Genomic DNA, 25,178 nt, shown 5'->3' on the forward strand with positions numbered 1-25,178 from the left:
TAGCACTTAAGTACTGTAGGAGTAACCTAGTACCACTTGGGGTTGCCAGGTACCTGGTTTTCAACCAGAAAGTCCCGTTGAAAAAGGGTCCTGGAAGTGTCCACTCAGATGTACAGAATGGACACAAAGTCCAGTTACTGTGGGTTGTGGGGGAGGTGCCAGGTCATCAATCCACGCCAGCTCCTGCTCAGCTCAGGCCACCTCCCACTTGCATTTCATGGGCATGCAGGCTCTGTGTCAGGCTGAGCTCTGGAGCGAAGGAAGCCCAGCACGGGAGAGGGGGGCAGGTAGGTGGAGAGGATCCAGCTATGAGGAAGGGGGAGAAGGGAAAGCAGCAAGGGGCTTTTCTGTGTTGGAGTTGTGGCTCTTTGCTGAATTGGACCCAACATGCTGGTCTATCTCTGTACCACATACCCAGCTTTGCAAGGGTCAGCTGGCTGGGAACAGAGAGGACATCATTCACCTTTTGTAGAGCCTGTAAGAGCTGCCTCATATGGGGAGCACCACATAGATTTAAGCCAGGTGGCTGCAGGACAGCTCTGCCATGCCTGAGTAGGGGCAGAGGAGTCTGAGAGGGAGGTGCTGCAGAGGCAGATCCAGGTGGTTGAAGCCAGCAGGCTGCTATTTACCCATTCTGGAGGAAAGAGGAAGAAGAAGATTGTAAGTTGCAATTGCACAAAAATGAATAAAAATATTTTAAACTGAAATGGTCAGGAGAAACTGAACTGCCAACTTATTCCACCACCTGAGGCAGAAAATCTCATGGTCTGAGCTGAAAGGGGAAGCTCAGGCCACTGGAGCTACAGCAAAAACATTGACAGCTTCCAAATTCCATGGGTGGGGGGGGGGGGGGTATAACCCAAGAGTAATGAATAAGGAGCTTCCCCCACCCAAGCTCTCCCTCTAGATCCATAAAACACACCACAGTGGGTGGACCACACATTAATCTAACAGAGGACTTACTTACTAATTACATATCCAAAGTGGTACTGGAACCCAGCCCTCCCAGCAGGCAAAATTCTAAGTATGGGATTGATCAGTCACAGAGTCCACAGGGTTGATTTTAAACTCCTTTATAGCCCCACCCTCCAACCTTTTTGCTCTAATTGGCTCAGCTCTTAGAATGGGATGTGACGTGTTAGGGGGAGTGCCTACAAAGAAAACTTCCTGTACAGCCTCAGAACAGCTACTGAGGATATTTGGTAACTACCACCAAGTTTCTGGATCTTTCTAACTGAATTTCTCTGCCTTGCTTTCTGAGGCACATGTGCAGAGACACATGATCCATGTCTCTTTCCCACTGCTTTTCTTTTCTACCCTTCCCCTGGAGAAACAAAGTCAGATGCTGCAGTATTAGGCATATGGGTTATAGATGCATAAAGGCATTAAATTTACACTTACAAATATCCATTTAACTTTCTGAGATGCAACACCATTTTTAGAAATTCTGTTATTTGATTTAAATGTAATACTAAATACAATTTGGTATCCACTGATTGTAAAAGGGTAAACCAAGGGTGTAAAATATGCAGTAAAAGATTTATACAATGCATACTGAATGGTATTTTCCTGTAATTGGAAATAAAAACTTGATCTTGAATTCAGTCACTTGCTGCTCTGGCTCATCAAATAAAATCTAGTCAGAGAAAATTCTGATTAATATGTGGATCCAATATACTAATGTATCACAACTAGATGAAAGTCTCACATTTCAGCTTTTGGTAGCAGTATCAGTGGTTCATTGTGGAGAAGCAACACATTTATGTTAACTGTAATATGTAGAAGCCTTTTCTAAAATTGGCAGCAAGCATCCCATCTGAAAGAACCCAGAGCAAAAATAACAATAAACCCCACAGTTCTAATTTTGCTCTGAGGGCCTCAGTAGTGCACATACAGGACATAAATAAACCACTGTGGTCAACACCTAACGAATTATAACTGTTTAAAATGTTTGGTGACAATTTGAGGAACTTTTGCGTTGCTCCCTTTTGCCTCTTAGAACTACTTAGATAATCTGGAGCACGTTGTGTAATACCACACCCCATTGTTTGCTGGTCTAATGCAGTCTAACACAGTGTAATGATAAATATTGCAAGGGCCATACTTTTCAGCTGAATCATATTTATCAGCCTTTTGTCTTAACTGTCTATTACTTGACTCAAATTTACTGTGCAGATCATAGAACCTCTATTTCATGTGGCCTGGGAGTTCTGGGTTACCACAGTTTTATCACTTTGAATCAATAGACTGCTGCAGGCAACTGGTCATAGAACACTGAGTACATTTGGCTCACTTCATCCTGGGTGTTACTCCATGCGTTTCAAATGGAGATAGGCAGCCAAATTCACTCAAAGCAGCTTGGAATAAGCAGGTGGATCTCTCATAGAAATTTCTGGGCTAGATTCAGAATTGCTGTAAATAGTAGTTTAAGTTACACATCAGGTGTAAAATGGTCAAGAAATGGCCTTGTGTCTCAAAGTTATGTAATTTTCACCAATGTATGATCCAGTAGAGGTGAAAAAAATGTAATTTGCATTCTGAAGAAATGGAATGGTATAACAGAAAAAGAACTATAAGGAATGGTTTGTTTTATATGCTCTTTTCTTCTCTACCTCCCCTCACATACTGCTTAAGCCTGCACCATCTCTAACACTTCTGAGCCCTAATTCAGTTTGGTATTCATCAGAAGTGACTTTCATTGATTTATGCCAGGACTAAATTTTTTCCCCACAGAATACCCAATTGCTTTTGCGCACACACAAAATGGCAAATCAGTGTAAGTCACACAACTTTGTAATCCGTTTTAATATTCATTTACACTGGACATGTATTTTATGTCATTGCTGAATTTGGATTATTATACAAATTAAATCCATGCAAGACTGGATGGTTTAGAGGACTGGTAATGGATTTAGTACCTGTCACCTATGAAATACTGGTACAATTCTAATCAGACCAACAGTTATCACCATATGATCTGTTATAAAATTAATTTAGTCACCTTTTGGTTCCCAGTGCATGGATATCAACATCACAGTTGACTCTAATTAGTGTCCTCGTTGGCTATCCCAGATGAGAGGTCAAGGATTTAAACAGAAAGGGATATTGAACTACCTGGTTTTCTTACCTTCAGATCAGGAATGAGGCACATTGGCAGGGTAATCTAAGGAAACAGGAATGCTGTCTGTGTTATAGCTATTCTTCATCCTCTGGAGCTGCTAATCACGCATGTCTCACAAGCTTTAAATTAATACTAAAAATTGTTAATCCTACTTCCTTTCCAGCTGTGCATTTTACTATTTCTTTGTCTCTAATTTTGGGGCAAATCTGACAGTTCATGGTCGTTCTCCTGTGTAAGGCAAGGATTTTGACCCTCCTCTGGATCTTTGTCCCAGATTTCATCCTTGGCAGGTGGAGACCTAGGGAACAAGTTGACATTTTAGAGGCTAGTTTGTGAATCAAATATTTTGTTTGTATGTTTTCCTTTGGGTTTGGATGGGTTTTTTAGGTTTTATGAAGCTTTCCAAAATACTTCAGGAGTTGAGAGTGCTACCACACCCCTCCTGAGCCAAACAAGTTGCTTTCCTCATTGAGAAAGCTCACTTCAAAAGAAAATTACAGCTTCAGCTGGCTTTTATTTCCAAATGCTTGCATTACTCAGAAAATCTGAGTTCATCCTGTTTTGTGGGATTTCTGATTTATTTTCACAGTCAAGTTTGCTGTGTTTACTGTATGTGTGTCCACTTTCCTCACAAAAAAATCTGCAGTGACCTCCGGTCTGACTTCAGTTTGAAGAAAAAAAATAGTAATGTAAAAAGATACTGCTTCTCTGCCATTACAATGAAAAACATCTGCTGAGGCATTTACGGGCATACATCTCTCTTATTATGGACATGACTATTAATTAAAATATCAGAGTCTTTTCCAAATAAGGAACTTAATTGTAAAGCTCTATTTGAATGGCATAATTTTAGTAATGAAAGGAAGAATTCTGTTTCTGTTTTTCCTTGGTATTGCTGTAAAGTGGAGATTGCCAGATTGTGTTTCATGGTGATCTTGGTGGTGGTCCAGAGAGCTGGTTGGTCACAGGATGCTGGCTCCTTTTTGTTTCCTGCTGCTAAATTGCATTAAAAGATGCCTACATTAAATACTTTCCTAATATTGCTCTTCGACAAAAGGAAGTGCAGAAGCTGCCAAAGGATCACAAATGGGAGGAGAAGTGGCTTGCATGATCACGAATGTGAGCACAAGTGGTTTGAAATTAATCTCTTTTAGAACACCGTTCATATATCAACAAATCAGTAATATCCAAGAATATAAAAATGTCTTCAGAGTTGGAAGGATACCAAATGTGTATGGCCTGGGCCTGCTTGGTAGTTTGGGAGCAGTGTATGTCACACTGTCGTGCTGCAGTAGGGATTTGTTTGGGGATCTTTGTTTGTTTGCCTATGTCAGGGTTGGATCTGCCTTATTTCAATCTTGCATGATTCACATTGGTCAGTTGAAGAGGCTGCACTGGCTAGGTCTGGTCAGAGTGACAGTCTTTTCTCCCCTGTTAGAGGGCAGGTTCTCATGGCACAAAACTTCTAAGGAGATAAGTCTTTCCATGGAAGTGTCCTATCTGTCTTTCCCCAAAAGGATTTTCCATTCACAACCTGTAAAATGTTTCCTTCCTATTGAAGTCCAGTCTGAACATGAGACATGTTTTTTTAGATGCGGACTCTGTCATGTAAAAACACTTTCCTAATGATTTATTTAAAAGGATCCTCCCTGTTTTAATAAGTAGGGCTGGCTGTGGTGAATAATCAGTGTACTGCTGCGTTTTGGTTAAAAATGAAAATGTCTCCTCTACAGAAAACCCCTTTCTAGACTTCTTTTTTCTTTCTCCAAACCCATATCTAATCGAGAAGCAGAAATAACTTTCCAAAATACAGTAAATGTAGTAGGTGTGTCAAACATTTAGCTAATGGATCTGGCCATGGATTTACTGTAACAGCGTTTGTTAAAAATTGTGAATGATGCCTATTTTTATTGGAGTGAAGTAACATTTAACCAGAGGTAATATATATGATAAACTTGCAACACTAGCTAACTGAAAAACACATGGGAACAGCATGTGTGCCAAGTCAAATAGAGTTTTATTAAATGCACCTGATTTTAAGCTACCTTTTAGTATCCCATTTAATAGCTTAATGAGAACCAGTTATAACACACATTTTTGTGTGTGTTATAGAATTCAGCAAGCTACAGATCTGACATGCATATCAATTTATACAGAGAGCATCAGAAATGAATAATGAGGGCCTGTACTGTAAATAAATATAGGAATTCTACGTGGCCTTCTATATCTACACAGTATTTTCACAATCTGCTGAAAACATCTGAAGCAGAACCTATCAAGCTTTCCTGAGACCTTTTAACATAAAGACTGTGTCATGAATTAAAGAGCTCAAGCTGTTGACTACAAATGAGGACTCTAGAATTACCAATGAAGAATAGTACCTATGAGTGACCATTCTTACATTAACATCTGCAGCCATTGAAATGACCACTTGCTCCTTGAAGGCAGGGGAGCAACCTATTATGGACATGTCCTAGTATCCGCTTTCAGCTGCCATTTCACTAAAGTGCCAGGTGCAAAAGATGTACTTTAAAGGAGACTATAGAAGAGAGTAATGGTCACAGTGATTACAAACTGATAATTGCTTACTCAGTATTTCCTCATTTCAGCCAACTGGCTGCTTCAGTAATTATTTTCCTGTTCTTTCTTGCTGTAAATGATGTGCCTGAAGTTGGGGACTGCAGCTATTCTTTATTACTTTAAGCCTGTATTGAAATCCTGGAAATGTGCTCTATGAAAATCCTCTGTGAGCGAAGAGGTGAAAACATTATCTCAAAGTTGTAGCTGATTATGCAGTTGCAATCTTAATCCTGGAAACAGCTACACTTTGTAGTGTATAGTAACTTTTAGGTGACATAAAATTCTTCCCCCTCTCATATCCATGTACTTAAAAACCCAATAGATTTCTTGCTGAGTCTGGTGTGAGAAAAGATTTGACTTCAGACCATTAGCCACATTCTTAGTAACCTTATAGTTCTTAGTTCTGTTTGCAGATACGTAGGGATGATGGGGGTCACATAGCACCATACATATTGTAAAGTCAGCTACTGTGTCTGTAGCTATTGATGTATGTAGGATACAATAGAAAAGCATATAATATTCACAAAAGTGTCAGGGTGTTTTACATATAAACAAATAATTGGGGGGCGGTGCTGAAATATGGGGATTGGCACCTACAACTATGAAATCATTGAATGCTCTTAAAACAACGAAAAAGAAAATAAAGTGATTGTCAGGCCTCTTTATGCAATCTTTATTCCCTCAATTGGTTTAGTTGATTGTTATGATACTACTCATGTGAGTAAAGACTATCTGATTGAATAGAGTTTGCAAGATCACACTCAAATTAACTGTATATCTATTTTATGTGGCCTCCAAAACTGTAGATTCAACCTTTTGGATTTTGCATGAAAGCAAAATTCCATGGCATGGATTACTAAGAGTTTTCCTGTAGTTTCAAATTTATATTGAGGGTATACAAGTTAATGAAAGGGGCTAAAGGAAACAAAACCTACAATTCCCTTTTCTTGGAGCAGAGGAAAGTGAATTGTTTGAAGAGGCCAATTATGGCAGCTGAGATCAATATAGCATTAAAAATCAGAGAAAAAGGGCAAAATGGCAGATGATGACAGATTATCATATGAATTACATCTTTGCTTGAAGGAACAATTATCACAGCACCTGTTAAAAGCTTTCTTTAACTACTTCAGTACAGAAAACCTTCTACCAATGAACAAAAACCTCAATAATATTGATTTAAAAAACAGAGAAAATGCCTGTTGTGGTTAGAAATTGCAGACCAGTGTAACAGATAAACTACTCACTAAAATCTGGCAGATTGCAGGTATGGTGTCTATAAAATGAAACTGATCAAATTGTTTTTCAAAGATTGCGTCCTAGCAAATAATGCTATGAAATTCGTCAATGTTAGCCACAAAGCCAGTGATTTGTGTGAACCTATAGAGTAGGTTTTGATTGGAACTACTTACTTGTTACTGTAGAATAATTTGTAATAAGTATTACTTTCAGCAAATGAATTAAAATACTATACAAATCCCCCACAGCATCTGTAATCACAGATAACTCCCTTTCATAGAGATTCAGTCTAGGCACAAGCTAAAGACAGGGTTCTCTGCTGTTTGTGTTTGTGCTAGCCATTGAAACTTCGGATTGCCAGATTAATGAATACCTCCCCAGACAGAGGGAGGTATTCATAAATACCTTCTCTTCTCCACCCATCCCCCTGCTGTTCGACATCCTTAATAATCTTTTGCTCTGTACCTTTTCCATTTCTAATGTGTCTTTTTTGAGATGGAGCAATCAGAACTACACGCAGTATTCAAGGTACGGGAGTACCATGGATTTATATAGTGGCATTATAATATTTTCTGTCTTATTATCTATCTCTTACCTAATGGTTCCTAAAATTCTGTTAGCTTTTTTTGACTGACACTGACACTTAAATATTGAGTGGATGTTTTCAGAGAACACGACTCCAAAATCTTTCTTGAATGGTAACAGCTAGTTTAGACTCCATCATTTTGTGTATATAGTTGGAATTATTTTTTCCAATGTGCATTACTTTGAATTTATTAACGTTGAATTTCATCTGCCATTTTGATGCCCAGTTACCCAGTTTTGTTAGATCCCTTTGTAACTCTTCGCTGTCTGCTTTGCAGGGCCGCCCAGAGGATTCCGGAGGCCCGGGGTCTTCGGCGGCGGGGGGCCCTTCCGTTCCGGGACCCGTCGCCGAAGTGCCCCGAAGACCCGCGGCGGGGCCCCCCCCCCGCCGCCGAATTACCGCGGCGGACCCGCGCGAAGTGCAGCCCGGTCTTCAGCGGTAATACCGCCGCGGGTCTTTGGGGCACTTCGGCGGCGGGTCCCGGAAGGGAACGGCCCCCCGCCGCCGAATTACCGCCGAAGACCGGGCTGCACTTCGGCAGCGGGTCCCACTCCGTCTTCGGCGGTAATTCGCCAGTGGGGGGTCGTTCCGCCCCGGAGCGGAAGGACCCCCCGCCGGCGAAGACCGGGAGCGAAGAAGCTCCTGCGCCCGGCCCCGCAAGAGCTGAAGGACCCCGCTCCAGGGGCCCCGAAAAACTCTGGTGGGGGCCCCTGTGGGGCTCGGGGCCTGGGGCAAATTGCCCCTCTTGCCCCCCCCTCTGGGCGGCCCTGCTGCTTTGGACTTAATTACCTTCAGTAAATTTGTATCATCTGCAAACTTTTGCCACCTGTTTTTCCAGATCATTTATGAATATGTTGAAAAGCGCTGGTCCCAGTTCAGATCCCTTTTGTTTTCTTCTTGTAACCAGTTACTGATCTCTCTTATCCCATGACTGCTTTCTTTGCATAAGAGCCTTTGGTGAGGGACCTTGTCAAAGGCTTTATAAAAATCCAAGTACACTATATCTTTAAAAAAGGGAAGAAGGAGGATCCGGGGAACTACAGGCCAGTCAGCCTTACCTCAGTCCCTGGAAAAATCATGGAGCAGGTCCTCAAGGAATCAATTTTGAAGCACTTAGAGGAGAGGAAAGTGATATGGAACAGTCAGCATGGATTCACCAGTCAGCGATGCCTGACCTACCTACCTTATCTGAATGATGATAAATATGATTGTGGGATGAGGGAAGCAGTGATATTATATTCCTGACTTTAAAGCTTTTTTTATATATGTCTACAGTATTCTTGACAGCAAAGTAAAAAAGTAGTGGCTGATGATGAATGGATGAAAGTGGATAAGAAAGCTGGCTAGATAGATCATGGCTCACGGTAATGATCAATGGCTCCATGTCTAGTTGGCAGACGGTATCAAGCGGAATGCCCCAAGGGTCGGCCCTGGAGCCGGTTTTGTTCAATATTTTCATTAATGATTTGGAGGATGGCGTGGACTGCACCCTCAGCAAGTTTGCAGATGACACTAAACTGGGAGGAGTGGTAGATATGCTGGAAAGTAGGGATAGGATACAGTGGGACCTAGACAAATTAGAGGATTTGGCCAAAAGAAATCTGATGAGGTTCAACAAGGACAAGGGCAGAGTCCTGTACTTAGGATGGAAGAATCCCATGCACTGCTACAGAATAGGGACTGAGTGGCTAGGCAGCAGTTCTGCAGAAAAGGACTGAGGGGTTACAGTGGACGAGAAGCTGGATATGAGTCAACAGTGTGCCCTTGTTGCCAAGAAGGCTAACGGCATTTTGGGCTGTATAAGTAGGAGCATTGCCAGCAGATCAAGGGACGTGATCACTCCCCTCTATTCGGCATTGGTGAGGCCTCATCTGGAGTACTGTGTCCAGTTTTGGGCCCCACACTACAAGAAGGATGTGGAAAAATTGGAAAGAGTCCAGCGGAGGGCAACAAAAATGATTGGGGGCTGGAGCACATGATGTATGAGGAGAGGCTGAGGGAACTGGGATTATTTAGTCTGCAGAAGAGAAGAATGAGGTGGGATTTGATAGCTGCTTTCAACTACCTGACAGGGGGTTCCAAAGAGGATGGATCTAGACTGTTCTCAGTGGTAGCAGATGACAGAACAAGGAATAATGGTCTCAAGTTGCAGTGGAGGAGGTTTAGGTTGGATATTAGGAAAAACTTTTTCACTAGGAGCGGGGTGAAGCACTGGAATGGGTTACCTAGGGAGGTGGTGGAATCTCCTTCCTTAGAGGTTTTTAAGGTCAGGCTTGACAAAGCCCTGGCTGGGATGATTTAGTTGGGAATTGGTCCTGCTTTGAGCAGGGGGTTGGACTAGATGACCTCCTGAGGTCCCTTCCAACCCTGATATTCTGTGATTCTATGATGTCCATTGGATCACCCTTGTCTGCATGTTAGTTTGATCATCTCAAATAATTCTAACAACTTGGTGAGGCATGATTTCCCTTTACAAAAACCATGTTGACTCCACCAACGAATCACGTTCATCTATGTGTCTGATCAAAATTCTGTTCTTTACTATAGGTTCAACCAATATGCCTGGTACTGAAGTTGGGCAATTTAACTTCTCCACAATAGCCTTGTCTTCTTTGAGTCCTCCTTTAGCACCTCGATCATCCACTGATTGTTTGGCTTCCTGCTTCTGATGTACTTAAGGGGGAAGGGATAGCTCAGTGGTTTGAGCATTGGTTTGCTAAACCCAGGGTTGTGAGTTCAATCCTTGAGGAGGCCACTTAGGGATCTGGGGCAAAAATTGGTCCTGCTAGTGAAGGCAGGGGGCTGGACTCAATGACCTTTCAAGGTCCCTTCCAGTTCTAGGAGATTGGTATATCTCCAATTATTACCTAAAAAAATTGCTGTTAGTTTTTGAGTCTTTTGCTAGTTGCTCTTCAAATTCTTTTTTGGCCTGCCTAATTATACTGTTACACTTGATTTGCCAGAATATATGCTCCTTTCTATTTTCTTCAGTAGGATTTGACTTCTAATTTTTAAAGGGTGCCTTTTTGCCTCTAACTACCTCTTTTACTTTGTTGTTTAGCCATGGTGGCAGGGTTTTGGTCCTCTTACTAGTCTTTTTAATTTGGGGTATATATTTAATTTGAGCCTCTATTATAATGTTCTTAAAAAGTTTCCATGCAGCTTGCAGGCATTTCACTCTTGTAACTATTCCTTTTAATTACCATTTAACTAGCTTCCTCATTTTTGTATAGTTCCCCTCTCTGAAGTTAAATTCTGCTGTGGTGGGCTTCTTTGGTATTTCCCCACACCCAAGGGTATTAAATTTTTATATTATAATCACTATTATCAAGCTTCTGTCTGCCACACACTGTACCTTCCTTCTACCTGGCAACTGCTTTTAGTTTCTGTCCTGTTTTCCCTGCCCTATTATTCTTGAGGAGATGGCACATACTCAAAGATTGCTTGCTTGGGAATTTGAAAACTTTTCTGTGTAACGCTACTCTGTCGAAAATGTATTTTCTAGAAAAGCAACTGGATTATTTTTGTCTCCACTAGACATGAACATATTTCAAGATCTTTCTTAGTTTTCCCGAATTTCTGGTTTTCTTTCCACAAGTTAGGCACTTTTTATTTAGGATTTTTGACTTTTAGAGTTTGCAAAGGCTTAGCTTTCTTCTGTATGCATCTTCTAGGGTGTATAACACCTGGTTTCTAGCATGTGCATCTGACTCTAGTTGCCCAGCTTAAATCATTTGAACAGATATCCAATTTTTAAAAAAATCATAAGTAACTTGGGTGGGCTTTGAAGGACAATGGACTTAGGCTCCTAAGTGATTTAGGCACTTCTACAAATTTTACCCACCATCTTTAATTTTTTCTTTACTGGGGATTGCTAAATTGCAGTCCATTGGTAAACACCTAACAAAAGGTTTCTAAATTATCTCTGCCTCCTGAAAATATGTACTGGAACATGAGAGTCCTGTGTACTGCGGCCAGTGTAACCGAGCCTTTAGTGTGGACTTAGAAATGTGCATTTGGCATGGCATCTTACTAGTACCCAGTACTCCCATTATAAAAGCCAATGAGTCCTATCCCTGGTCTGGAATGTGTGATACTTGAGTTCTCTGTTCATCATGTTCATCAGGTAAACTAACAGAGGAAGGAAAACCATCTCTTTCCAAATGTCTGATTTATTTTATTGTGACATAGGACATGAACACTCCTTATGTGGGTTTTAAATTAGCAGGAACATCCAACCGCTTTCTTTTACAATAAAATGTTTTGTGACCACAGCCATGTTTCCCACCCTCATGCAAGCCCATACTGCTACCGAGTTTGGCTATGTAATATTATGATGTAAAGAATAATGCTGCTGTGTGCAGTGGTCTTTTCAATAGGCAGTCAAAGCCTGGGAAGACTAAAATAATTCCCAATAACTAGGCCCTGTAGGTTGATTTTGAAATTAAATCAGAAATTCCCTACTGAATTTACTGGCTAATCTTTATGAACCATCTGCAAGATACAACTTACCCTTTGGTCTAAGCACAGTGCATTTTTAACAAAAACTACTAGGGTTGGCCTAAATTTTAAAAGGTCCAATATTTCATAGATGTTTCATTTTTTTTCTAAGCATGGGGCCTATAGTAATTATGACAATCCAGGGTTACAGATGGATACCAAAAATTACCAATACAATTTTTTAAAACTCTCAAATTTTTAAAAATGTCTTATATTTTGTATTTACCATGGTGTGCAATGTATACAATTTTTGTTAGCACTCCTTTGAGATGATGTAAAACTCAATCATTGCTTTACTACTCATAGGTCTTTTAATGTCTTATATGGCGTCCATCACCATAGCATCTGAATAATGTAGTCATCCCAAACGTATGTCAATAAGACCCTTATGCCATAGCCCTCCATTGTATGGGTGTGTATGTAATACTTACCTACAAAACTAATACGAGGAATCAACTATCAATTATAAGATACAATATAACGATACTTCAGTTGCTCAAACAATCTACACACTGAAAAGCTTCTAGTACTTGAATTTTTTTAATGTACTTTTCAAAAAATCAGAAAATATTAGTTGCACAATTTGAGGAAAGGAGGCAAAATGTTTCTTTTTATAAATTATTTTTCTTTCCTTCTCACACATACACAAATAAATAAATTGGGGATGAGAGGAGGTTTTCTTCAAGTAAGGGTGATGATAACTTTTCCCTTTGCAGATTTCACTCTCTTCAAACCCAAATGCTTGGCAACCGCCAGCACACAAGAGGTACTGAGCACTCAGTCTGTCCCCACCAAACTGGACATTAATCATGCCATGAATAGTAAAGTAGATTCTGAGGTGATCATTGTTCTCTGTTTCCCACCTGCACTGGAAAGGGCATTAAATGTTACATAATGCCTGTTTCCTAGAAAGCAATGGTGTGATTGAAAATTGGGCCACTCATTTTTTATATGTGCCTCCAAAAGAGTTTTGGGGCTGCTGATCTTATATTATTTTGTGGCCTCAGCAGGATCCTGGAAAGATTAAAATTTGTTTAATCTAAGAATTTCTTCTGTATTTTAAACATCTTTTTAAAAAAAAAAAAAACAATCCCACTTCTCTACATAGCCATTGATTATGTATGACAATAGAATTTATTCTCTACTAATGCAGAGTAAGCAGCCAGCCATCAGAAGGACCTTGAATTGACTAGCATGCTCGGTATTCCAGTGCTACACTGACATCCTTGATGAATTTATTGTTGATATCAATAGGTCACAAAATGAGGTGACCAAGCCAAAAAGGTAGGAGCGTGTGGGTGTGTTTAATTTAGGTCCCTGGAATTAAAACCACAGGAAATAATTCAGTGTTTGTCAAATGGGGAAAGAATTTTCTGCTTTGCTTACAAGTTCTTAAGATGCACAGTAAACAATTGTCTTTCAAGTCAATCTGTAAAGAATTAGTTCAGAGAGCCCATATCTGTCTTCATCAGTACTCATTTTTATAGAAGGCATGGTTTTTCAAGAGAGGTGAAAACCCGCAGCTCCAGTTGAAGTCAATGAGAGCTGCTGGTTGTCAACACCATAGAAAAGCACTTTAGACAAATTCAGATAATGTCTCTGCCTTAAAAGAATTTGACAGTCTAGCCGACAACAAGGTACAACACACTGTTGTGCCGTCCCTTGAGCAATCCCAAAGGGAGGTTTTGGGTTTTTTTTTACTCAGCGAATCTGTACCCAGTTGCTCTGGGGAGGGAATCTGTACTTGTCACCATGTATGCTCCACAGTGTGTCAGTGGAACTCCACCACCTGGTGAGTTGAGAGGGGATGGAGTGAAGTCTAACCTGTGGACCATCCTTCCTCCCTTGTGTGACTAAGGGATGTAGCTGCTCTGTGCTTCCCACCACATGTAGGGAGCAGTGATATGGCACAAGGGAGTTAGAGGGTGCCTCATACACCCTCTACTTCCTTCCACTGGCACACAGGATGGGCCGTGATCTGGCCCAAAATAGCTTGGGATTAGGACGGTGGGATACAAGAACAGGTAACTAACAGTTCAGTTACCATGCATCTTGTTGATTCTAGGTGCAGCAAGTTGAATGGAAGAAGCTCCTGTCCCTTCTTTCCGAGTAGCTATGAATTGACACCAATTAATCTGTTATGCATAGATGAATCATTTCTTTCTTCCTTTGTAATAAACAGGATATATTACACAGGACTTTTATTTACAGCACATAGACAACTTGGGGGCAAGAGGGAGGGAGTTTAGTAAAATATTTGGACATTCTGACAAACAGTTTCTCCATCAAATTGTAAAGGTGCCAATTCCCTTATATAGGTGATACTAGTAGCAATGCCTATCATGAAAGTTGCCTTACACTTTGTATTATAAGACCCTGCTTTCAGTGGCATTTAACTTTGCCAATTTTTAATCATTGAGGCTGAAAATTTCCATTTTGAGGGTCCATCTCAGGCTGAAATCTTTAGGAGGAAGCTTCAGCTAAAATAGATCAGCCATTTCTCTGGTAAGGGAAAAACATATTTTGCTCATGTTAAAAAAAAATTCTTATAATTGTTTCACTGAGAAGCTTTGGATCAGGGACTTGAAATTTAGCAAAGATTTGCCTTGGGGTCAATGGCATGCTTTTTGCCATCCCTGAGATATCCCAAATTTGGCCAAATTATAAGCTTCTGAAGGCTTCAGTTGGCTCATGCTCAATAGAAGTTTGATAGAGGCCCTGGCAGGATTATTGTTTGTTTGAAGATTTCATCTGCAATGAGAGCATGCTGCATCTCCATACTCTTCCTCCATGCACACTGGGCTGAGCATACACCATCCCAGGGCTTCGGGGGCTGAGCAGGACTTTCCATGCAATTGCCCTACCTGGCAGCTATACATTTTTGTGGCCTCAGATGGCAGATTTGAAAACAGGGATGCCTGTCCTGCAGGCATGCCATCTGTGAGAAAGAGGCAGATGCAGCCTGACTGAAATTCAGAGAGTTGAGGAGCAGTAGGGTACAGTAGGAGGTAGGAGGGATACAGGACAGGAACAGAGGGGGATCAGATGAGGTATCTGTGGGGATAATATATGGAGACTCAAAACAGACTGGAACTGAAAAAGGAGATCTTTTATTCCAGTACGGGTTTTCATAGAAAACTAATTAACCTCCATCTTTGGAAAAACTTACACACACACACCTGCCCCCTGGAGCATACTCAGTACATACAGACTTGGAACTTCTAAGGCTGTGTCTATACAGCAATTAAACACCTGCTGCTGACTCAAGTCAGCTGACTTGGTCTGTAAAAATGTTGTGCAGATGTTTGGGCCCATGCTGGAGTCTGAGCTCTGGGGCCCTGCAAAGGGGGAGGTCCCAGAGCCCAGTCGCCAACCCAAGCCCAAACATTTACACAGCAATTTTTAGCCCCACAAGCCCAAGTTAGCTGACCCGGGCCATCTATGGCCATGTCATGCATTTTTTATTCTACTGTAGACATATCCTAACAGTAAATAGCTTTCCTCACATTGGCCGCCAGATGTCAATAAGCATAACAAAAATACCTACAACATTACAGCTGGAGGGAAGGGTAACAGGAGCTGGGCGGGGAAGGCAGACTAGAGTTGTGTAGGGAGGGGGTTGATGGAAGCAAAGGAAGCCTGGGGGATGGGGGCAGAAGGGTTTATAACCACTAGAGTACTCGAGGGCTTGAAACAGAACCCAAGATTCCTGAATCTCAACTTTCCTGTGCTGTCTAAAAAATATCCGTGAACTCCTCTGGAAAATGTGTCCCATCTCCCTTTACTGGCTAGGGCACAGAGAGCATAATAGCCTAGTACTGCTGCTGTTACTCTTAGTTCAAATGGTAGAGATTTGTGCTGTGGATTCAAATGTCCCTAACCTGCTGATGATAACCCATGTGTGACGTCAATATGATTTTACAGAATGGAATTTGCTTGTTCCCTTTGCTTGTTAAAAAATCTTAAGAAATTATGTACAAAAATATTAAAAGACATTAAATTGCAAGATCAGTTACTCAAAAGCTAGAAATGTCACAGTGAAAGTTGCCCATTTAATCTCATTTGGGCCCACTTTTTTTTTCTATTTTTATCAACAGGAACTCTATATCATTAAGTGCACATGATTAATGGCAACCTTAATTCTGACGTTTCCTGACATGATTTTTTTTAGTGCTTGACTTTGCAACGTAATGTTCTTTTAATGTAGCTTTTTCGTATGTAATCCTAGGATAGAATATATTGCAAATTGCCTGTTTCTTTATCAAAAGTAGTAGCCCAGCCCAGCCCAAATGTCCTTACTCAAGCAAATATGCCACTGAAGTCACTTGCTTGAGGAAGGGATGCATGAATAGGCCCTCTTTTATTTATTTACCATTAATCAGTTTTGGAATAATCTGTGGGTCAAATTCAACCCCCACACAGTGGTAAGACTTAGGTTCCATGAGCAGTAGCCAGTGGAATCCCTAGCAGGATGGTTAGGGAAGGCCAGGGTAGGCTTCGGAGGGATGGGGCCACTGGTGGCAATGCAAACGCATGGATGCACAGATGTCCCTGGAATAAGGCAGAAATCTTCATGTTTAAGGGGCCAACCCCCCCTGCCTCTGCCACTACAGAGGATGTGAGGGAGATTCCCACACCTGAGCCATTCTTTTTAGGTGACAAATCTGATGAACTGTCCCAGATTGAGATGTCAATAGAGGTGGTTTGGGAACAAATCAATAAATTAAAGAGTAACAAGTTACCAGGACAATACATGATTCACGCAAGAGTTCTGAAGGAACACAAATATGAAATTGCAGAACAATTAACTGTACTATGTAACCCATCACTTTAATCAGCTTCTGTACAGGATGACTGGAGGATAGCTAATGTGACACCATTTTTAAAAAAATGTTCCCGAGGTGATCCTGGCAATTACAGGCTCATAAACCTAACTTCAGTACCAGGCAAATTGCTGGAAACCATAGTAAAGAACAGAATTCTCAGATACATAAATGAATAGGATTTGTTGGTGGAGTCAGCATGGCTTTTGTAAAGGGAAATCATGCCTCAACAATCTATTAGAATTCTTTGAAGAGGTCAAACAAACATGTGGACAAGGGTGATCCAGTGAATATAATGTACTTGAACTTTCAGAAAGCCTTTGACAAGGTCCACAAAAACAACACGGAGTCTGGTGGCACCTTAAAGACTAACTGATTTACTTGGTCATAAGCTTTTGTGGGTAAAAACCCACTTCTTCAGATGCATGGAGTGAAAATTACAGATGCAGTCATAAATATAGGTCAGGCTTGACGAAGCACTGGCTGGGATGATTTAGTTGGGGATTGGTCCTGCTTTGAGCAGGGGGTTGGACTAGATGACCTCCTGAGGTCCCTTCCAACCCTGGTGTTCTATGATTCTATAATATACTGACACATGAAGTCAATCTGTTTCCTCACTTCCCCAGGTAGGTATTGTAGTTTTAAGAATGCTTGATAAAGATCTTGTAGGTGTTTGTCTCTGTCTGAGTGAGTGGAACAAATTCTGTTGTATCTTAGGGCTTGGCTGTAGATAATGGATCGTGTGATGTGTCCTGGATGGAAGCTGGAGGCATGTAGGTAAGTATAGCGGTCAGTAGGTTTCTGGTATAGGGTGGTGTTTATGGGATCATCACTTATTTGCACTGTAGTGTCCAGGAAGTGGATCTCTTGTGTGGCAATATATTTATGCCTGCATCTGTAATTTTCACTCCATGCATCTGAAGGAGTTGGTTTTTTACTCATGAAAGCTTAAGCCCAAATAAATCTGTTAGTCTTTAAGGTGCCACCGGACTCGTCGTTGTTTTTGTGGATACAGACTAACACAGCTACCCCTCTGATATTTGACAAGGTCCCTCACCAAAGGTTCTTAAACAAACTAAGCACTCATGTGATAAGAGGGAAGGTCCTCCCACGGATCAGTAACTTGTTAAAAGACAGGAAACAAAGGGTAGGAATAGTCAGTTTTCAGAATGGAGAGAGGTGAATAGTGGTGTCCCCCAGGAATGTGTACCAGGGCCAGTGCTGTACAACACAAAACCCCACATGACCAGGGAAATGCTGTGATGGAGACAGTTTCCTGTCACCTACATAGAAATAACTCATGCAGGAGATTATTCAGCTTTACTCAATACTCCTTGCTTAAACCACATACTTATTCTCTCAATAAGGAGTGCTGTAGGAGATTCATTTTAAGATACTGAACCAGATCCTTAGCTGCTGTAAATTGGCATAGTGCTACTGAAATCAATGGAACTATGCCAATTTATATCAGTTAAGGATGTGGGCCATTATGTTTACAAACACTTCTTGCATTAGACTGTATGTAAAGTTGGATTATCAAGTGAAAGTACTGTAAAATAGCTTGCCTGTGTCATTAAACATAGACGGAAACTTTTACCATCTAATTTAATTTTATGTAGTGCAATTAATGAAGAGAATCGGTTTACTTAATAGATACATAAAATCAGTGATACATAATCATTGAAATAATGCTATGGTCTTTGATAAAGCTTTCATACTTGTATCAAAAACCATATGATTTTGTGATCACTCCTGTTTACTAGAAAAACTGAAGAGACTGAGAGGTTTAAAATACAAAGTTTTTTGTTTAATTTTTATAATTATGTGGAAATGGCTGTATTTGGAAATTTAGATTGAAGTGTAATATTAGAAACAGTAACAAAGAAATGGCTCACACTTTAGATACAGCTTGCAATCTGATCCTTAAAATAGTCTCTCATTGTAAGATTAATGTATAGCAAATATTTGTTGTCAGATGGGACTATTTCAAGTAAATGGTCTTGTCTGCATTAGCAAACTTCAGAGCCATAAATCACCACTGGTAGTAGCAATGGTGGAAGCTGTACTATGATACTCAGGGAGTTGTACCACCCTTGGTGGAGCTGCACTGGTGATGAAGTGCTGATAAGAACTTTGTTCATGTAGTTGCAGTCATGAGGGTGAAGACACTCATTAAAATAATCTTACAGATTATCATCTTGGGTTTTTCTCTTCAGCTGGAAGTGGTAATAATACATTTGTGTCCACCCTGCAATCTAACTTTGGAGCAAGATGTGAGCCACACACTATGCACCTACTCTGTCCTTTTCTTCTGCAAAAGACGTAGCTGCTATTTCTGCTTCATGGGCAACTTCCTTATTTTGGGCACATGTGTTTTCTGGTATGTAAATTGTTTTCCTTCCCTTATTAAGATATTGACATGAATGTTGCTGGAGGATTGAAGAAAGGCTTAAATATTGAAATGAACCAGCCACCCTTGGGACTTAATGTTCTTATCTTAATTTTGTTTTGTTAGTGAAGACTACAAGCAGCAGGGGATATGTTGTCCTGGAAATTACTATCAAATGAAATGTTTCCACAGCATTGAGATGTATTTAGTGCTAAGGAAGGGTTTAGGACTCATTTATTGTTTGTTGGTGGTGAAAGATACCTTTTTTGCCCCCTTACACCAAAAAAATGGCTTTTGGATACTTGCACATGGCTATTCTCAGGGAAATTCTTTGCTGTGTTCTCACTTCAAATGCCTAATGACAAAAGGAAGGGGGATTATAAATATTCCCATCCTCTAGCATTATGTTCACTAAGGGATTGAAGTGGATAAACTGATCACTTCCATGTTCCTTATTGTCACAGGCATGTTCTATGCAAGAGAAAAGGGAAGGGTTGTGGGTCTGAAGTTGAGCTGCCTGGCTCCAAAGAAGCTACTGCAGTCTGTATATTGGATGAGGGAAGAGAGAACCAGGGATCAATTTGGGATTCTGTGAAGACTAGAAGCCTGTTGGAGAGTGGGGAGATCTTCAAATATCCATGTTTTTATATTAGATTTTCTAATTGAATTCATATGAAGAAAATGGCTCTGAAATTGCTTTTTCGACCAGCTATGGTGTTTTCAATGTGCAATTCACAGCTTTGTAAAGCAGCAGGAAAAACGTTGGGATGCCTAGAGCCTCAAAAGTTCTATGGTATATTCAGGGGCAGCTCTAGGATTTGCACCGCCCCAAGCAGGGCGGCATGCCGCGGGGGGCGCTCTGGCGGTCGCCGGTCCCGCGGCTCCGATGGACCTTCCGCAGACGTGCCTGCGGAGGGTCCGCTGGTCCCGCGGCTCCGGTGGACCTCCCGCAGGCACACCTGCGGATGCTCCACCGGAGCCGCGGGACCAGCGGACCCTCCACAGGCATGTCTGCAGGAGGTCCACCGGAGCCGCGGGACCAGTGGACCCTCTGCAGGCGTGCCTGCAGGAGGTCCACCGGAGCCGCCTGCCGCCCTCCCACGGGACGCCGCCCCAAGCGCGCTCTTGGTGTGCTGGGGTCTGGAGCTGGCCCTGGGTATATTCAAACCAATTTCTCGTCTATTTTATTTTAGGCTTATTGTTTTCTCTCTCTCTCCTTTGCCCCTTCATGCTTCTAGAGCAGGGGTGGCCAACCTGAGCCTGCGAAGGAGCCAGAATTTACCAATGTACATTGCCAAAGAGCCACAGTAATACGTCAGCAGCCCTCCTCCCAAAAGCTCCCCACCCTGCCCCACTCCCAGCACATCCCACCCACTGGCAGCCCTGCCAATCAGCGCCTCCCTCTCCTTCCCTGCACATCCTGATCAGCTGTTTCATGGTGTGCAAGAGGCTTGGGGGGGGAGGAGCGAGGGCATAGCAGGCTCAGGGGAGGGGGGCGGGAAGGGGTGGAGTGGGGGCAGGGCCTGTGGCAGAGCCAGGGGTTGAGCAGTGAGCACCCCTGGGCACACTGGAAAGTTGGCGCCTGTAGCTCCAGTCCCGGAGTCGGTGCCTATACAAGGAGCCGCACATTAACTTCTGAAGAGCCACATGTGGCTCCAGAGCCACAGGTTGGCCACCCCTGTTCTAGAGCCATGTTTCTCGCCCAACTCCAGCAGAATATCATTCCCTCCTCCTCCCTCCCCCCCCCATGCTGTTCTTTCTGCTGTACTTCTGGTGGCAGGCACATTTCTCTTCTGCAGACCTCATGACTTCAGGCTCTCCTCCCTGTCTTCAGGGTTCTAGACCCAGTCCTGTAGAGGGCTGGAGTGAGGTGGGGGTTATTCAGCAAAGTGGGCAGCTACTCAGTACCCTATGAGATTGGAGATCAAGCTGTACAGAGGTCACCCCTCCCCCCAAAGAAAAGAAGAGCTGGTGCCCTCTTCATTTCCAGGTCACGGCTGGGAGGAGGGAGAGAGGTTTTGACACCAGACTTTAACCTCCAACACATGCCTCCAGAAATGGCCAGCTCACCATGCTGAGCACAGTGCCTATGTAGGCCCTAATCCAGCAGTCCATCCCTGTTCCCTATTCAGCAAAACAGATGTTTAATGTTAAGCAAGCTTTACTGAAAAGAGATGGGTTTAAGTATGTGCTTAAATGCTTTTCTGTAGGAGGGCCATAGTGTGGTTGTGGGCCATGTCCCTGCTGAGTGTATACACATTTCCCCTACACATCTATCTCCATGCCACGTAAGGACCGGAAGGATTGAGCTCCCTCTGTACTAAGCCATTTTTGCTCTTACTGCAGCTAGTCAGCATACTGTCTCTAGATGGCTTCTCATCACTAACAATTACCATTTCTTGCCTCACTACCCTCCTCTTCTTTCATTGCCATTGCGTTCTATACTAACAAGTTACAGGGTCACTTCTCCTCTTTTTGCTTCAGCTACCTATCGAGAGCTATAGCACCTAGAAACAAAACTTTCAAAGAACTATTGCTGCTTGTCATAGATACATAGAGTTTAAGGCCAGAAGGACTCATTAGATCATCTAGTCTGACCTGTATAACACAGACCATTATACTTCACTGAATTGCCCTGTATTGAGCCCAGTAACTCGTCTGACTAAAGCATATCTTCCAGGCAGGCATCTGGTCTTGATCTGAAGACTCCAAGAGATGGAGAAGCCATCATTCCCATTGGTACTTTGTTCCAGTGGTTAATGACCGTCACTGTGAAAAATGTGTGCCTTATTTCTGATTTAAATTTGTCTGGGTTCATCTTCCTGCCATTGGTTCATGTTGAGACTTTCTTTGATAATTAAAAGAGCTCCTTAGTACCTGATGTGTTCTGGCCATGAAAGTACCTATATACTGTTACCAAATCACTTCTCAATCGGGTTGATAAACTAATCAGATTGAGCTCTTTAAGGGTACGTCTACCCTGCAAAAAAAAGACCCTTGGCAGTGAGTCTCAGAGCCCGGGTCAACTGATTCAGGCTAACGGGGGCAAAAATAGCAGTGTAGACATTTGGGTTTGGGCTGGACCTCGTCTTTAACACCTGTCCCACTCACTAGGTTTCAGCATCCAGACTCCAGCCAAGCCTGAATGTCTACACTGCTTTCTTTTTTTTTGGTTCTGTAGTGTGAGCCTGAGTTAGCCGATCTGGCTCTGAGGGTATTTCTATACAAGGATTAAAAACCTGTAGCAGGCCCAGGTCAGCCTGTTTGGGCTGACTTGGGCTCGTGGGGCTGAATAATTGCTGTATAGACATCCGGGCTCTGGCTGGAGCCTAGGAGTGTGGGGGTCTGGGAGTGTGGAGGGTACCAGAGCTCAGGCTCCACGCCCACTCCCTTGGTCTTTTATGCCTGTGTAGATGTACCCTGAGGCTTCCTGATGCTTGTCTTTTTTTTTTCTTTCTTTTTTTCTTTTTTTTTTCCCCCTGTGTAGACATACGTACCCTAAGTCTCTCACTCAAGGTATTTTCTCTAGCCCTCCAATCATTTTTTGTGTTTCTTTTCTGCATCCTCTCCAACTTCTCCATATTTTTTTAAATGATCATCCTCAAAGCATTTTACAAATATATACTATAGTTATGAATAACCTGGGCCAAGATTTTCAGAAGTGACCAGTGATTTGGGCTTCAAATTTTTTGGGTGCCCAACCTGAGACACTTTAAGGGTACCTGATCTCCAGGTGCTGCATGTACATATATACATGCTTTTCCTTCTAAAAGACAGCAGTCACCTATGGTACAGAGAATAGTAACCAAAAAGTGCTTAGCACAAAAGTAAAGCCAGAGAAGGAGGAGAATGTTTGGCTTAAGACACCAGGACAAACAGCTGTTCTTATTAAAGAACACATGGTGCTCTTCAGGTTTTCATAGCCGGGACGTCTTTTTTTTAAGCTTGCATATGAAAGACTCAAACACAGCAATCATGGATGTATGTAATTCTGCCCCGCCCCGGCTTGATCCTGAATTTAAATCATAATGCTGAATTTGTGACGTCACTCTCAATCATTTCCACATGGCTTCTTTTGTAGGATCAAAAAGAAGGTGAAGTTCTCTTGTGTCAGGCGAAAAGCTGCTTTTTTGGACAGAAAGATCATTCTGAGTAATTCATAATAATAGCAGGGAGACTACAAAGCAAATACAGGTAAATTTATTTTTTCTTTAAATATTTACTTTCCTTGAGTTCCCACAATAGGAGAAGGGTTCAGTTTTAAAGGCATTGTACTGTTGAGTAGAACCCAGACCTTCAAAAGCTGTGGTTGCTTTAGAAAAATGTTAAACCCATAATATTTTGAATGGATTACAAATTCTCAAAACAAGCTTCTAATAAATAAACCTCAGTCACAAACAGGGCACGATAATAGCACATTTGGTTACACAGCCTCATACTTCCATTTTCTCTGGTATGCTAGCTTTCTAAAGGTAGCGTTTTGGCTCTGATTGAATGAAAGGGCAAAGGTTACAGAATGTGAGGCTTTGGTAGCTAGAAGAGAGAACAGCTATTACAATGGTGGGGAAATGCAAGCCACTAGCTCTGAACCTACAGAGTGGTGTGTGAAATTGACAAGTAGGAAGAGGATGTCATTTTATGAGTGGCAAGGAAATGAACTATGTGTCCAAGTATTTCTATTTACTCTATAATCGTTGCAAATATTGTAGAGATATTTAATACTAAGAAATTCTTAATATAATTCTTTTGTTCAATATGGCAACAATGGGAAAGGGGGCATTTGGGAGCTGGGCGTTGTGTGTAAATGCTTCTATTGGATTTCCTAACGCAGCTTCTGGCAACTTATGTTAAAAATATTGTAACCAAAAGGCAATGTTCCCTGGAGATTGTGACTCAAATCCTGCTCTGTGACCCTGGCATAAATGCAAAATAACTTTTATTGGCTGTATGCTGAGAGCAGAATTTTCCCCTCTAACACTGAGTACTGCTACAATGAATGTAGTTATTGCAAAAGTGCTAACTTCTTTTAAGTGCAGTCTCCTCCTATCCATCTTCCTGCCCTGTTCTGGCACTGAAGCTAGTCTCACTGTTCTGTTGGCCTATTACTCTCCCAAGAGTCTGTATGCCTTTTTCTATGCTGTGCCTGCACATAGAATACCCTCCCTGCTCTGTTGTACAAAGCTAATGCCCTGTCTTCATTCAGCTACCTCCCCTTAAGACTCACTATTTCCATGATGCTTTAAAGAAACAGGTCAATTACTGGAAAAAAGTCATCGTCCTTTTTAATGAAATTCACATGCATAAACCAAGTAACCATGTTATTGCCACCCTTCCATACTCCATCCCTTCTCTGACTATTTTTCGTATCACATCCAGAATTAGACTTTAAGCTCATCAGGGCCAGGACCTTGCTTTGCTGTGCAGCTGCAACTCCCACTAAAGTAATCAATGGATATATTGAAATCAATAGCAATTGCAGTGCTCAGCACTCTTGAAAATCAGGCCACTTATTTATCTGTCCAAATATAGATCTATGTACTTTAGGCATTTGAGATTTATGGCCCTAGGGTTTGAAAATAGTCAAAATAGATTAACTTTTAAATTCTGCTCTTTAATTGGTGTGTGAGCACATCTGATTTGTTTTAAGTCCCACACTTCTCAGTTCTACAGGTGCTTAAGTTACTCCAAATTCTCTACTTTAGAGTAGACAGATGTGTCCCCCTCATCTCCCTGATGAAGTGTATTCAGCATTTTAGGACTAAGTCAGGGTGCATTTAAGAAGAAAACAGAAATATACTTTGGGGAAAATATCTTTACTTTCTTCTTTATGGTTAAAAGGAGAAAAGCAACACACAGGGGAGGGAGCTGTTGCTGGAAGCAGGGGAGAATGGTATGGAAAAAGCTGCTCCCCAGCTTTGCCCCACCCAAAAGCTGCAGGGTCCC

The 25,178-nt window shown here is 41.8% G+C and overlaps 1 protein-coding gene across 1 annotated transcript in view; it reads left to right on the plus strand.

The window, feature by feature from the left end:
- SULF1 (sulfatase 1) overlaps positions 1 to 25,178 on the plus strand; it is a 287,776-nt gene that overhangs the window by 79,105 nt on the left and 183,493 nt on the right. Inside the window, exon 3 of the mRNA XM_039522855.1 lies at positions 23,317 to 23,429. The gene's annotated coding sequence lies outside the window, so the exon portion shown is untranslated. The remainder of the gene's footprint in view (positions 1 to 23,316; positions 23,430 to 25,178) is intronic.

Source organism: Mauremys reevesii, linkage group 2, assembly GCF_016161935.1.
Source record: "Mauremys reevesii isolate NIE-2019 linkage group 2, ASM1616193v1, whole genome shotgun sequence".
Lineage (NCBI taxonomy): Eukaryota > Metazoa > Chordata > Testudines > Geoemydidae > Mauremys > Mauremys reevesii.